Raw genomic sequence first — 14,842 nt, forward strand, 5'->3', positions numbered from 1 at the left:
AGCAGCCTGGAGGTGTTAGCTGCCTTTTGATACCGTGTGAGTAGGAAGGTACAAGCTGCTGTCAACCATAGGGAAGCAGGGGAGGGGGGAAGAGATGACTTCTGCAAAGACACGGCCCAGGTCATCCCTTCTCCCTTCTATCCTTCGGCTGGAAACAGCTCCCATCCCTTCCCTCCCACACGGTGCCAAAAGGCTGCTGCTGGCCACATTGCGGTATAAACCCTGGCAAAAATCTGGGTGTGGGGGGCATGTGACTTTGTGTGTTTCCAGGCATGGAGGACAGAGAGCACTGGGAAGGGAGGGTTGAGTTGGTCAGTCACTCTCCCTGTGTGAGTGTGAATGTGAAAGACAGTTCTCTCTCCCCATATGAAACCTAAAGTCTTAGAGATAAAAAGGTAAATAAAAATAAATACTGCATAGTTGGATTCTTTTTAACAGGGGCTCAGTCAACTTAATGTTAATTTGAACATTTGTACGGCATAGTCCTGACTGATTGCCACTGAATTCGCTTGAATAAGAGTAATTTTACCAGGTGTCCCATATTCAGCATAGGGAAATATGGTCACCCTAATGGTACTGAATATAAGGAAACAGACTCTTAGAAAGTGCTTACATGGATCTTGCACTGCATTTTTGCAAAAGAATACTCTTGGCTCTTCACCGTTTTATATGGCACTATTTATGCTTACTTATGCCTAGTGCATGGGAGGATGTGACAATGGGAATGACCGAGGAGTGCACAATAATGCTAATACTTAAAAAAAACACTATCTGCTAATTGAACACATTTTTAAAAATAATTATTTAAAATTTGCTTTCACTTACTATTCTATTTAGCAAAGCATTTATTGGTGAAATCTGCATTTTTATAAATGGTTTAGTGTTCTTTTCCTGTAGGGCTTTGTAGCAAATCTCATATAGAGCTCTGGAGCTTTATACAGCATCTCAAGAAGAAAAACCCCATGCAAGTAAGATTATATTATTTAGACAAGATGTTCATGCTCTATTGAAAATGGGGGGAGATATCCTAAGATTTAGCATTAACACTATATAAAGAAGTTCTAATATTAACACTGCTATATCTTTTGAGCCTTCTCTATCATGCACTGCTCTTGTTCTTTCAGAAAATGCAGGCAAGAGGAAAATCCTATTTCCAATTATTGTGATCACTGCACCTGCTCATAAAGCAACTCCTATTATCATCATCATTACCATGTAGTGAAAAGAATGGCCACTCACAAAAAGCATGCTGTAGGTATCACCATATGAAAGTCTTTATACTTCTTTAGCTAATTCTGTGTTTCCCTAAGTCTAGGCTTTGAGTATTATTCTTTTTCCTGCCTAGGCTCAGTCAGTAACACAATAAAGAAAACATTCTACAGGGTTTGTTAGAAATGGAATTGTACAAGAAAGTCTGCTAACTATACACTGCCTTCAACTTTCTACTTTTAAATAAATCAGTAATACTTTTTCTTCTTGTTCTGGAGTGCCCTCTCCCCTCCTGCTCCCGATCTCTTTCAGCATCACCCATCAGCAAGTCCCCACCATGCCTTGTCATTCAATCTTCTGTGACTTCCAAACCATAAGTGTTGATAACAACCTGTCTGCTATGATGCCCCTCCTCTTTACTCTTTTTTTTCCCCATTGATGTGATTGTTGACTCTCTCCATGCTTCACTCTTTTACAGCAAGGTCTACTTGCCAACCCCCAGCCCTGGCTCATCCCCGCTGTAAAAAGTGTCTGGTGAAAATCTCATGACCAGGCTGACTTCCTCCCTACAAATTCATTCTCTCCTCCTTCATTTTGCTAGCTAAACAATGTTACTTCTTCAACTCAATTGAATCCCATGTCTATAATCCCAGCCACATTTTCACCACCTTTGACTCACTCTTCAAACCCTTTGCGTCTCCTGACTCCACTTCTCTCTCTGCATACGATCCTGCTGATTTCTTCCAAGAGAAAACTGACAATAGAATGACCTTCCCCCTTCCCTTCCCTTCCCCTTCCTACAAACTTTTCTTCCTTCTGTCAAAGATTAAGGAATTTCTCATCTAATCTCCTCCCCTATTCCTTCCACTTTCCCCAGTGACCCCATCTTTTCCTGATCTCCCTTGTGCACACTTTCATACCCTCTTCACTCTTCTTCTTAACCTCTCACTGTCCTCTGGTTCTTTCTCCTCACAACAAAAACATGGGTTAGTCTCTTGCATTTTAAAAAACTCACCCTTTACCTCACTTGCTTCTCTAACTACCTCCCCTTCTCACTTTCATCTCTAGGCTAATTGAATGCACTGTCTACAGTCACTGTCTGCAATTTCTATCCTTCATCCTAGATCCTCTCCAATCTGGCTCCCAACCTTTGCATTACACTGAAATTAGTCTCAAAGTTTCTAATGACCTCTTTATAGCTAAAGCTCAGAACCAGTTCTCCACTCTCATCCTACTTAACTTGTCAGATGCCTTTGATAGGCTTGACATGATTTTCATGATCTTCCATTAGCTCCCTTTTCTCTATTGCATCAAATATAAACTGCTTGTATTCTCTTTCTAGGATCTTCATGACCAGTCCCCACCCTATCATCTCTCATTTGCTATCAAGCTTTCAGTGCTCATCTCCAATCAGCCCATGATTCCAGACTCCACTGTCTACTTGCCCATTTTTCTCCCATGCTGCTCCACACACTCAAGAGGTGCTTCCCATAAACTTCTGCAAAGTTACTTCCTTATGCTCTTTTAAATACCCCCTCAAAAAAACCCTCCTTCGCTGTGATGCCTACAAAAAAAATTAACATTGGTGTACAGAGACCACTGCCTATTATGCTGATCAATATTGTCTCATTGTTTCTTTGTAGCCTTCCATCTGTCTGCACCCATTTGTTGTCTTTTGCCTCCTACCTAGATTGCAAGTTCTTTGGGGCAGGGATTGTCTTTTTGTTCTTTGTTTGTACAGCACCTAGCATAGTGAGGTCCAGGTCTATGACTAGGGCTCCTTAGCACTATGATAATAGTGATGGATGTTCATTTTACAATGGAATGACTGACTTAAAATTAATATTAAGATTGGCACTGATTCCCTAGAAAGTCTTCCTCAGAAAAAGTAATGGGACTCCACTCATTCAGCAACCTGGAACTTATTATATTCAAGAGTTACAGCCATTGTACTATTCTGCAACATAAAAACATAAGGACAGATCCTCAGCACTGCTGCTTCCCTTTGTACATAACAGGTTTCTGGGCCTCCCTGTGGTCTTGTCCAACAAAACCAATAAACTCAAATGAAACTAAAATGTAATTTAAGCCATTTCTGTCCATCCCAGGCATGAGCTTTATGCTCTCTGTTCCTTTCTTGGAATGGTATCTCACAGATCTACCTTATCACTATTTCAGGGCCCCAGGCTAGCTCTGCTCCAGTAGTTTTGACATGATACCTTTCCCAGAGAGAAGAAACCTTAGACTTTTTCTCTCCCAAGGCCTGGTCTACAACTACAGAGTTAGGTCAACATAAGGCAGCTTACATCAACCTAACTCTAAGTGTCTACACTAAAATGCAGCTCCCATTGATGTAAGTCACCCACTACACTGAATTAATAACTCCACCTCTGTGAGAGGCATAGGACTTAGACTGCTGTAGTTAGGTCAACGCAGTGTCAGTGTAGACACTGCCTTACTTACATCAACTGGTGCTACTTTTCAGATATAATTCCACAATGCCCCACATGGACAGCTAGGCCTTTGCCCCATTCTGGCAAGTTTCTGTGCAGTAAAGCAGCTTTCTGTGCTTGCATCTTACTATTAGTGAAGGTGTGAGAGGCAAACTGCCACTCCGGTGCTGCGCCCACGAGCTGCCGGTTCTACAAAGAGCTGCTGGACCCTATACTTGATGGTGACCCGACCTCCACTTCGAAGTCCCCTGTGGATACTTCGTTGGCTTTGTTGCCAGTTGAGAGTGGACCAAGCCAGGAGGAGCCAATCTTGGATGAAGAGGGGGAGTGGGAACCAAAGGCAGAGGATGACTCAGAGGCTAGAAATGTATACAGTCAGGAGTTCTTTTCTACCCTGTAAGAGCCTAGCCAGTCACAGAAGTCGCATATTGGCAAAGCGCAAAAGAGGAGAGGAGGCCCCGGTAAGTGGATCTGATTTTGGGAATTGTTGAAGTGAGTTGTTGGGGGCAGGAGGGTTGCAGAAAGCAGGCTTGTCTTCACCTCATGCCTAACTTGAGCAGTGGAACAGGTTGTTGATACACTTCCTCACTTCATGGGAATCTCCCTCAGAGATTTCCAGGAAACTCTTATGGAGATACTGGGCAATCCGCTGCCATTGGTTCCTCGGCAAAGCTGCTTTGTTTCTTGCCCCATTAACTGTAACTTTCTTGCACCACATGCCATCGGGTGGATGGGGTGGGGACCATTGCTGCACACAGGTGAGCCACATAGGGGCCAAGGCAGAAGCTGCAGGCTTAGAGAACCCCCCGCTTGATTACCTGCTCACCCTCAACAGTGAGATATCTTCCATAATAATCTCCTCTTGTGAAAAGTGTGGGGACAGCAATGATTATCAAGCCCCCCTTACAGTGCTGGCTCTACCCAAAAGCAACATGTCCAGTGTACAGCAGGGTCTGGGAAGAGTGATTTCCCCTGCCCCTGTGGCTACTCACCATTTTGGAGGTCTTGTGGCTCATGTGTGCTTGCCTGGGGTCAGTCAGTTAGTGACAAGTGTGTGAATACTGGCTGTTTTAAAGCACTGAATCAGTGTTTTCGGTGTTGCAAACAATATTGCTTCTGTAAAATGTTGCATTTAAACTTCACAGAGATGCCCTTGGGAGGTCAGCCTTCCTTACTGGCAGCAGAACAGTTATGAAGAATTCAAAAGTGGCCAAGAAGAACTAAGGAGGACTTTGTGTGTGAGGTTATGATGCACTCCACTGCTGAAAAAAAGGAATTGAAGGAGTGGCAGGACAGCGAGAAGAGAGAATAAAAGAAGAATGCAGCACATCAGAAAGAAGACACGGAGCAGATCTTACTAGTTATGGAGCGCCAAGAGGATATGCTCCAGGAGATACTAGCTCTTCAAACTGAACAACTCCACACCCGCCCTCCCCTGCAACTGTTGTCACAAAACTCTTTCCCATGCACACCACATACACTCTTATCAACCTCCTGGCTCCATTCTCTACTAGGAGCATTCCGCTCCTTTCTCCTCGCAGTCCAGCACTGTGGACTCCCATTACCCACTGCACTCAACATCCATCCATCTGCAGTTTGGCCCTGCTGACATACAGCACCAGCTGCATCGTACTCCAAAGGAGAAGGTTGGGTATGATCTCTGGACATACACAAATCTGTAATCATCCCAGGACTCATCCTCCTCTTGAGACCTTCCATTCCCCCATCCCTGCTGATGAATTTTTTCATTTGACTCTCTCTTCTGGTTGTTGTCTTTCGATAAAAGAATTGTGTTTGTTTGAAAGCAATCTTTATTCCATTAAGTGAAAGCAAAAAGAGCACTGCAAAGCAACATACATACAGCTATGTTAAAGCCCTTTCTTGCATCACGTGGACCAATCACCTCCTAGCATTACAAGAACTACAATCCCAAGCATAGCAACAAATATTACTGGTTTTTAGCTTCAAACTGCTGCCTCAAAGCATCCCTGATCCTTATGACCCTGGGATCTAATAGCCCTGGTCTCCAACTGTTAAAATTCAGGCTCCAGGCACTGAATCTCTGTGGTCCTGCCTGAGTGAAGCTTTCACCCTTCCCTTCACAAATATTATGGAGAGCACAGCACGCTGCTATAATATAGGAATATTATCATCAGCCATGTCCAGCTTCCCATACAGGCATCACCAGCGGGTTTTTAAATGGCTGAATGCACACTCCACAGTCATTCTGCACTTGCTCAGCCTGTTAAACTGTTCCTTGCTGCCGTTAAGTTGCCCCATGTATGGCTTCATGAGCCACGGCATTAAAGCATAAGTGGAGTCTCCCAGGATCACAATGGGCATTTCGACTTCCCCCATGGTGATCTTCTGGTCTGGAAGGAAAGTCCCTGATTGCAGCTTCTTGAACAGGCCAGTGTTCTGAAAGATGTGTGCATCATGTGACTTTCCAGACCAGCCTGCATTAATGTCCATGAAACGCCCATGGTGATCCACAAGCACCTGGAAAACCATTGAGAAATACCCCTTGCGATTAATGTACTCGGTGGCTAGATGGTCTGGTTCCAGAATTGGAATGTGCATGCCATCTATCACCCCTCCACAGTTAGGGAAGCCCATTTGTGCAAAGCCATCCACAATCTCACGCACGTTGCCCAGAGTCACAGTCTTTTGGAGCAGTATGCGATTAATGACCCTGCACACTTGCACCAACATGAGTCCAGCGGTCGACTTTTCCACTCCGAACTGGTTAGTGACGAATCAGTAGCAGTCTGGAGCAGCCAGTTTCACAGTGCAATTGCCACATGCTTCTCCAACGGCAGGGCAGCTCCTATTCTCATGTCCTTGCGCCTGAGGCCACGGCTATACGACGCGCCATATCGGCGCGTTACAATCGATTGCTCGGGGATCGATATATCGCGTCTCATCTAGATGTGATATATCGATCCCTGAGCGCGCTTACATCGATTCCGGAACTCCACCAAAACCAACGGAGTTCAGGAATCGACATGGCGAGCCGCGCACATCGATCCCGCACAGTGAAGACGGGTGAGTAGATCGATTTTAGAGAATCGATTTCAGCTACGCTATTCTCGTAGCTGAAATTGCGTATCTAAAATCGATTTTCGCGCGTCATGTAGACCTGGCCTCAGTGTGGGGGCAAGCTCATCACACAGTCCTATGAATGTGGCTTTCCTCATGTGAAAGTTCTGCAGCCACTGCTCATCATCCCAGGCTTGCATCATGATGTGATCCCACCACTCAGTGCTTGTTTCCCGAGCCCAGAAGTGGCATTCCACTGTGGTCAGCACCTCCATGAATGCCACAAGAAATCTCCTGTTGCACTCCTCTTGCCTTTGTAGTTTAAGGAATAACTCCACTGCCACCTGTGACATGTTGGTTAGTGAGAACAGCATTCTTGTCAACAGCTCAGGATCCATTCCTGCAGCTAGAAAGAGGCAGGGCAGGACACACAGTACACAAATGGTTGAAAGAAGGTGTCAAATGCAGACAGAAGCACAGGGATTGCTGGGATGTGAAGCAATGCATCACAGGGCTTTGGGACAGGACCCAGGATGCCCTGCAATCCCTTCTGCCTTCCTGCAAGTCTTAGTGGGAAAAGAGAAAGAGGTGCTTTGTGGGATAGCTGCCCAGAGTCCACTGCTCTGAATAGCGCCGCAAGTGTGAGCATGCTATTGCGCAGACAGCTGTCAGCGTGAACACACATCTGTGGTTTTCCTTCAGCGCTCTCTGAGAGGTACTGTAACTGCTGGCATTGTGACTTTGCCAATGTAGACATGCCCTTACATTGGTGCAAATGCTCCTGGTGAGGATGTGTAGTGTGGACATGCAAAAGCGATACAATTACTGTGGTGGATATCTTCCTCTGAGCAAATATATTTATGAAAAAAGCCTAACTTGTGGATCTGATAACAAATTGAGGTGTGTAACCAGGTGAACTAACTAAGCTAACAGGCTCACATTAACCCTTTGACTAACCCTGTGGGAATTATATAGCCCACCACATGAACATACTCAAACACCAGCAAAGTAGCAACTCTCTCTATTTACAAGTCATTCAAGTCCACTCCAGACAGGTTTGTAATTATAACACTAGAGGAACAACAGAATCCAAAGCTCTCCTTGACTTTTTCTGAATCCAGGTTTGATCTATATTAGTAGACTGTGACATGTATTTTGTTGCACCAGTGAAACTCTGTACACAGATAGCCTTAGATCATTTTTAGATCTCATGTTCTCTAACGTCCTCAATGAGAAGTTTGACTAAACAGAAAATGGGGTATTTTAGTTTATTTCTTGGAGCTGAGTGACTAGAACAAATAAAGCATTTAAAATAAAACTCCTTGTGTTCTTCAGCACACTTATTATAGGCAGCGCTAGTCCTGAGATTTGATTTTCAGCAACACTGGTTGAGTTAAGAACTATGAGCCTGATTTCACTTCCACCAGCATAAATCAGAAGCAATTCTACTGAAGTCATAGGACTAAAGAATGGCATGAAACCAGCAAGAGATCACGCTCTGTAAGCTAAAGTTTAGAGAATAATTTACAGTTTTTGCTCTGCCAATGAACTAACAACAATTATTTGCATCTATAAGAAGACAGGAGGCATTTAGAATCAGACTGATCATGCAGCGTTCTGGTAGGTGTCATGTAGTCCTGGAAACAGTTGATATGTATAGTATTACTACTTACAATATTGTAATACCTTCACTGAAAAAAAATGTTCTATGAATATTGTTCAAAAAGTAAATATGAAGAGAAGCTGAGAAAAATATTAAATTTAAGTTAAAATGTTTTTGAACAGCATTTGGATGGATCTAGAAAAGATAATTCTGAGCCTTCGTTTTGAAAGCAAAGAACCACAGTTTGATATGATCTTATTGAAGTATTGCTTTCACAGAGGAAAGGAAAGGCAGTTACTTGGATACTACTGCAAACCAATAAGAGACTTTGAAAACCCATTCTATTCCCATTCACACATTGAGCAAGATCAGGCCTTGGTGTATTTACAAGTCTTGTGCTAATAATTTCCACATCTATCTACTAATAATGAACACAAGTTAAAGAGAAGTATGTGATTTCTGATAGAACAAATGTGTGGTTTGGCAGTTACATTTTTGAGGTAAGTGACAGGAAAAAACAGGAGAGAGAAATTCACAGCATTCCTTAAAGGTTTCCATCTTGACAACCGCATCAGAAATGTTTCATTGCATATAAAAACAATCAACAAGGCAGATCTGCCCCAGAAGTCTCTTGCATTCATCTAAAGTGGTTTAAGAAAACTAACCAAATGGAATATTTTAATTTGATGTATTTTTTGTGTGTGTTCATCAAAGGCCTTCTAGCTACTCAAAGTCTGCTGCTACAAGTGAAAAATGAACTTTGAAAGAAAAAGACATTGCTAGTCTATGTTGTCCACACAAAATTATAAAAAGTTGCATTAAAAAAATCCAACTGTCATGAAACAAGGCAAATGACAGATCATTATCAATGAGAGACCAACAAAACACATTTCCAGGCTGCTAACTGCTTTGCAGTATTTGCTGAACCTAGGGAAGGTAGCTGAGTAGGAAACAAAGGAAGAGAATCATAAACAAGAACACAATCATATTTTAGCTGCAATATACACAAAGGATTTTGATTTCCCATAAATTTCTAGAAACCTCAGCTGAGGAAAAAAAGGAATAAAATAAAATTAGCAAAATGTGTTGCTTCTACCATATTAAAAAAAAAGAGACAAAATATGTTTTTTTTGTTTGTGCTCATGGCAAGTATTGCACTAGAAATAGACAATAATCCTACTCTATTCCATTTTAAACCAGAGTTCCCTTTAACAAAATTAAGATAAAGAATGGTTTAGTCATCCAGGGAAATATGAAATAAGAATATTTTCCCCAACTATTTTGGCCAGAAATTCTTCATTAAGGAATGTTATTGTGATAGTAAAGAGCAGATTTGAAACTGAGCTCTATTTGATCATGGTGTGCTATGGGGTCATTTAGGATTTGTTGCAGTGTTATTAAAAGGGATCATGCCAATTTCCTACAGAGCTAACTGTTTAAAGCATATTTTTTATTACTCTGGATTACTTAAAAAGTATAAAGATTCACTGTAATTTGAAGTTCAGGCTATTGCACTGAAACACACAGTGTCTAATTCAAACAAAATTACCAGTGAGTGTGCTAGTATAATGTACAGTTATCAAGATTCAAGGATGAATACAAAACAGTACCTAAAAGTTTACTTCACTTGTCTCTCAGGTGTTTTCATGTTCAGAATACCCGAACATATTATGTTCCAACACAAGTTATTTCAGAGCAAAGTACAGAAATGTAAAACAAACAAGCTTGACCAGTAGGACTCTGATGCCATTGATTTAAACAAAAATCCTGTGAGAGGTCTTTATTATAAACAATGTTCTTAACTGATTCTGTAATTATTTTCAGAGATACCACTTAAGTCTGCTACTCGTGCTCCAAAAACATCTAATCGCAGGAGAATTGATAGTGTTTCCATTTTTAAGGGAAACAATTTTGACTTATTTGATAAAAAATATATTTCAAATAAGGCAAAATTATACCCTTTAAAAATTAGGAATAACAATTCTTACAGTCAGACCTGATCTGGATATTATAATGATGCTCCCTGAGCAATATTTACATTAAAGCCTGTAATATATAATAAATTTACCAAAGACAAATTTTGCACTGAACACTAGCTTCCAGGTTTTTAATTAATATGTTCCACGCGCTTTTAACTTCAGGCATCATGTAATACAAGAATTTATACTGATGAATTAATATCACTAAACATGGTTACATTCACTAAACCATCTTATTTAAAATAGATGATAACCAAAACCAAACAATAAAAAAGCAATTGATAAGACTAACAACTGCCTTGGACACACACATTAGGACCAGAGTAAGATGTAGAACTCAAATACTGTAACATCATTATTTAAGATTACATTTAATTTGTTAATTAATATCTCAGAGAGAGATCCTCAACACTTTCTCCATACTAAACGAGACCTGAAATTTTCCAGATTATTCTGAATTCCACAGAAATGTATACATTCTGTATCTTCATCTATAGCTTATATAACATAGAAATACTATCCATTTCAGTGGCTAGTTTGTCACCTTATAGTATTCAGTTTCCCCATCCTTCTAAGATGTATTCATTGACCCGCTATACCGGAAGGAGGCCAGAAGTCACTGGATATGATTTAATTAGGCTGTAACTTTATCATCAACTGTCTGGAAATACCCAGAAAATAAAAGTGTACAGTGTACATAAATTCATGATAATTTCAATGTCTATCCTGGGGGCCTCTGTCAGCCCCCAACCCTTTTCCATCCTGGTTCCCAACCAATCCATTGCTGGGACCTAACCCTCCCCTCCTCCCCCCCTCCCCAAGTGAGGGTTAAGGTGATCTATAAAGAAGGGGATCGGTTGGCTCACTATTTTGCCAGTCATGGGAGCCCCTGTTTCTGCTCCTTTAACAAACACCTCCATTGAAGTCCACCTTAACCATCATTTGATTTATCTGGTCACTCCTTATGCAGTACCTGCACTGGACATCCATCCCATCCTTACATAACGAGTTGCAACATCATAACCTAACTCCTGTTCCATAATTACCCTAACTACACCCCCTGAACCTGCTGCCAGGATGGTGCAACAAACTCCACTTTGCCTTGGCCAATCAGGCACTGAGGGAAAAATTCCCTCAGATTCCCCTCCCTCACCCAGAGAAAGGAGCAGCAAGCGCAGTGCCTACAGTGGATCCTGACCAAACTGGTATTTCGTCACTTCCAAGGGTGGGATAGGGGGGTGCTGCTCCGCTTGGTCTGAACGAGGGTTTTTCTTACCCAACGTACTGCTATATATTCTCCCCTCCCTTCCAGACAAGTCATGGGGGCGGGGCGGTGAGGGGGAATGAGTCAGCTCCACACACTGACCTGCTTTGTGGTTGCACCAGAGTCTATGCCTGTCTACTTCTTACAGAGGTATATTCCTTCACCCCAGCAAGTCAGACAGTTCCCACCCCCCGTTCACACCACTTAAAGTATGGTGCAGTCACTCCGTTTAGAAAATTATTCTGTTGGCACCTAGTGCATCTTATTTCACCCATATAATTATGCTCAAGTATCTTGCCCCCAAAATACACTGTTGCTGCTGACAGGTAAACTTGTCTATAAACTTACCACCCCAGAAATGCTGATCTGACCCACTCAACAAGATCTGTGACTTGTCCCACCTCTCACATACCAGAACCCTCTTGAAGTCTCACTGACACACAACTCAAGGAGGGTATAGGACTGGGATATAGGAGACCTGGATTCTATTTCTGGTTCTGCTGTTGAATGACCTTGGCAAGTTATTTCACCTCTCTGTTTCTCTGTCAGGCAGGTGGGGGTCATCAGCCATGGCAGGCAATCCACCTTGGAGAAGGAAAACTCTGATTTCAAACTAAGAGTGTTGGGGCTGGCCAGCTGGTTTGTAAAAGTTATGCCCATCATATATGCTCTTACATGTCTGCACTGCTAATGGGGCAAAGTATTAGTGTATTTAGTAAAGAAGACAGACTGATTGAACAAAATTTTACACAGAGCTGGTCAGAAACCACAACTTCCATTATACAGGAAATCCCAACATTTTGAAAACAAAACAATTATTCCAGATCAGAAGTAAAAGTTTAAATTTACCATGAAATTAAAATGAAAAACAAAATTAAAAAACAGAAAGTAGGAGAGGTAATGTCTTTTTATTGGACCAACTTCTGTTACTGGAAGGGACAAGCTTCTGACCTTCACAGAGCTCCTCTTCAGGTCAGGTCTGGGGAAGTTAACCAGTGTCCAAGCTAAATACAAGAGGGGATATATTGTTACACTAAGGAGATCACACATATTGTAGGAGACCACTTAAAATGAAGAGGGTAATTATAACAATTTGTAACACATCCTGGTGCCTGATAACCCTCCATTATCCTATGACTGCAGAAGGATTAAAGAGCCATAAAACCAAGGTCTCTGTTAAGGCCATGTTTTTAATAGTCAGCAGATTTTATGAATTTGAGTTCCAAGGCTTGCCTTTTGAAGGTGTTATGCATATTTCTATTGAGGATGAGGACTGAGAGGTCAGATATGGAGTCATCACTTTGGGAAAAACGTTCACCCAGAAGCAATAGCATGTTATTGTCTTTGTGAATCTTTTCCAAACCCCTTCTTCTGCCTTCAAACAATCCCCTAATACAAGCAAGCTCATCATCAGAAGAAAGCTCCCTACAGATCAGATCCCACCAACTCAAAGCAGCACTAGATACTGCCAGAATAGATGCAAAACCTGAAGACACTTCTCCACCGCTACAATGACCAATACCTCCACAACACAGCTTTCAAAATCCAAGGGTCTCACACATCCTTGTCACAACATAGACCTTATCCACTGCATCAAATGCTTCAATGATGTGGGTGAAACCAGATAATCACTGTGATTTCAAATGAACTCAGAGAGAAAAAAAATAAGACAAAAATACTGTCACCCATGGACAAACGTTTTTTCAGGACGATGAATCCATACAGGACTTGTTAGTTCTCATCCTCAGAGGAAACCTGCACAACATCTTCAAAAGGCCTAAATAAATATTTGGGCTGATAGCCTGGGCCACCACCCATGCTACAATGACTATTTATATATAGTATGTTGGCTTGATCAAAGCAAGAGCATGTACATCTATCCAAGATGGAAATTACAGCTTCAACTGACTATAGACATACCCAAAACGCAAGAGATTCAAAGTTAGCGTTGCATGGGCAATGATTTCACAAAAGCATATGCATGACCTGCAGCATCTGGGCACTTTTACATCAAAGGTTAGAAAGTGCTTGCTCTAGCAACAGTAAAGCCATACAGCCAATTAGTTGAGGCTCAACATCATTTGAGAGTCTCCTTTAATTAAAACCAACCAACCAAATGACCAATGAAAGCCATCAGGAATGGTAAGGATTCTTGCAGGGCTGATGGAATTTCAACTTAAGTCTATAAAACATTGTCATTGAATCATTATGGCACTCTTACTAAAAGAATATGACATATGCGACAAGATATTTAAAGTTGCATTGATATACACTGATCCCAAGCGTACACCAATCCATTCTTAAATCATATTTTGAACACTGTTGAAAGGATCTAAAAGCTTTGGTTCAAAATTGCATAGTAACTCATTATTTTCAGTTCACTGACAACAGACAGTAATGGCTCTAATATATTGGGAGTGTCTGATTAACACAGTCACACATTGTGAAGGAACAATCCATACAGCCTTTCTAGGAAAAGGTGCAGATGCATTAAATTAGAAGTAAATGTTACACAGTCATGCTATTCACCTAGGAATATTAACTATAGTACTGCTAGCAGGTATCTCAGTAAACAATTATTTCTAACTCCATATTTATTCTGTTGCTCAGTACATATTGTCATATCTCATTTCCACTTCATGTTATTGTATTTTTCATATTTCTGTATTTTTATCTGGAGTGTCATTGTGGAATGAACACTTCCTCTTCTTTTTGTCACTGGAACCTATGTGATATCTTATAACTAAAACATTGCCATTTATTTAGTTTATGGTCAAGCACCAACTGAAGTCCTGTTACAAGTTAATTAGCATTTTCTAAGAGGCTATTTCATTTAGGTCCCAATCCTGCTAACACATACATGTTTAACTGTACTGCCATGAGCAGTGTAAATCTCATGGCAGTATAGATAAACACAGGCGTAAGGGTTTGCAGGATCAGGGCGTTAAAGCACAATGATTCCATATACCATTTTTACTAGAAAAACATTAATAGCACTTTTCAGGGCTATTTAGGGCTGAAACAGGTTGTTGGAATTAGTTCAATTCACTCCAGACTATCATTTTTTCATGATTTTATTCCCAGTTATGTTTTGCTTAGATAGTTGATCTACTTATTTAAAATTAAAAATAGATATAATATACAAGAACACATGACAATTTTCCAGCTAAAGACATCCTGGACAAGCCTTAGAGTTTTTACTTTTTGTAGTTACAGTAGTCTGTACCCTGAAGTTCATACTGCATTCTATTATTTGGATGATATTGTTACTAAGATCAAGTTTTTTCCTGATTCT

General features: G+C 41.2%; 1 protein-coding gene across 2 annotated transcripts in view; it reads right to left on the reverse strand.

The window, feature by feature from the left end:
* Positions 1-14,842, reverse strand: part of PRKG1 (protein kinase cGMP-dependent 1) — a 952,768-nt gene that overhangs the window by 664,459 nt on the left and 273,467 nt on the right. The gene's annotated exons all lie outside the window — the stretch shown is intronic.

This window comes from Chelonoidis abingdonii, chromosome 15 (assembly GCF_003597395.2).
Source record: "Chelonoidis abingdonii isolate Lonesome George chromosome 15, CheloAbing_2.0, whole genome shotgun sequence".
NCBI classification, from domain to species: Eukaryota; Metazoa; Chordata; order Testudines; family Testudinidae; genus Chelonoidis; species Chelonoidis abingdonii.